The sequence below is a fragment of the Condylura cristata genome, unplaced genomic scaffold, assembly GCF_000260355.1.
Source record: "Condylura cristata isolate star-nosed mole 26May11 unplaced genomic scaffold, ConCri1.0 scaffold00034, whole genome shotgun sequence".
Lineage (NCBI taxonomy): Eukaryota > Metazoa > Chordata > Mammalia > Eulipotyphla > Talpidae > Condylura > Condylura cristata.
The window spans coordinates 5675012-5676321 of NW_004567135.1; positions in this window are offsets into that span (position 1 = coordinate 5675012).

The window sequence follows — 1310 nt, forward strand, 5'->3', positions numbered from 1 at the left end:
CCCGCTGGGATTACAATTGAGATGTACAAAATGATGTAAAAATAAACTTTTGTAATAAAAAAAAAAAGATGCATCATCCTGAACTTCATACACACACACACACACACAACCTGGAAATATGTCCTTTGGAAACAGCACGGAGGCATTATGGCGCATGTGACAGATGTTGGTTTCAACCTCTTTGTGACAGGGACTATTGGGAAAGGCAGAACTGGTCAAATTCAGCATCCAGAGATTTGGACACAAACGTAGGATGCTGTTTTCTTGATGTGTGAGGTAAAACAAGACTGAAAATGGCCACATTCTCATCTCCTGAGACTCTCATGGACAGATGGAGTCCCTGGTGTTCGGAAGGTCCGACCGCGCCCCCCCTCTACCCCCACACTTCCTGGCATCCTGACCTCCATGGATGAGAAATGAAAAGTCAGGGTGTGGCCCCAGGGTCATGGAGCTGGTGTGTTTCCCGGCCACACGAGCCCTTGTTTCCCATGGATGGTTAACTATGCCCCAGTCCCCAAGTCTAACACAGGGACATTTTCTTGGATTCTGTCACCTCTAGGGGTACATCTGTACATGCTGTAGTAGCATCTATGCTCACTGGGCTCCACCAGCAGGCGGGATCTTGCTCATAATAACGCCGTAGCCTTTACTCTCTGCCCAGAACTTTCCAGCAACAGACATGTGATGTCTGGGTTCTCAAACAGCCCCCTACACAGCCCACAAACACATTTCTAGTATAGTGCTCCCATAAGAAGTACAGGAAAGGATACAACTAGTCAGGAAAGTTATCTGGAATATGCAACAATAAGTCCCAAACAGCAGGGTATAAAACAACGTGGACACATGAATTTAATTTAACGAAAATCTTATGGTGCAGGAACAAATGGAAGACCGAAAAACTCCAGCCTTTCCTTCTGCCACTGAAACGTTTAAGAAAAAAAAATCCAGTAGCTCTCTGGGCAATGTTTGAGGGACTCTGGAAAGCAGTCAAAAGTTTACAACAACCAAGCAAATGTCTCATCAAGAAAACCCATCTTCAGGGCTGCTGCAGTGCTGGACACTCCTAGCTCTTGGCGTGCTCTGCCCGATGCAGCTGCGGTCTAAAGCAGGCAGCAGTCTGTTCCTACACTCTCCCTAGCCTGTGCCCCCTCCAATCCCCGCCCCCCCCCCACTCCTCCACCCCTGCTCCTCCACACCCTGACCAGCCAAAAGTCAAGTTTGTGCTTCATGCACTCTTCTCACATGTCTGGGGCTTCCTGATGGACGAGTAATGCAGGGTCTCGTCTTTGTTTTGCATAATCCGAACAAAC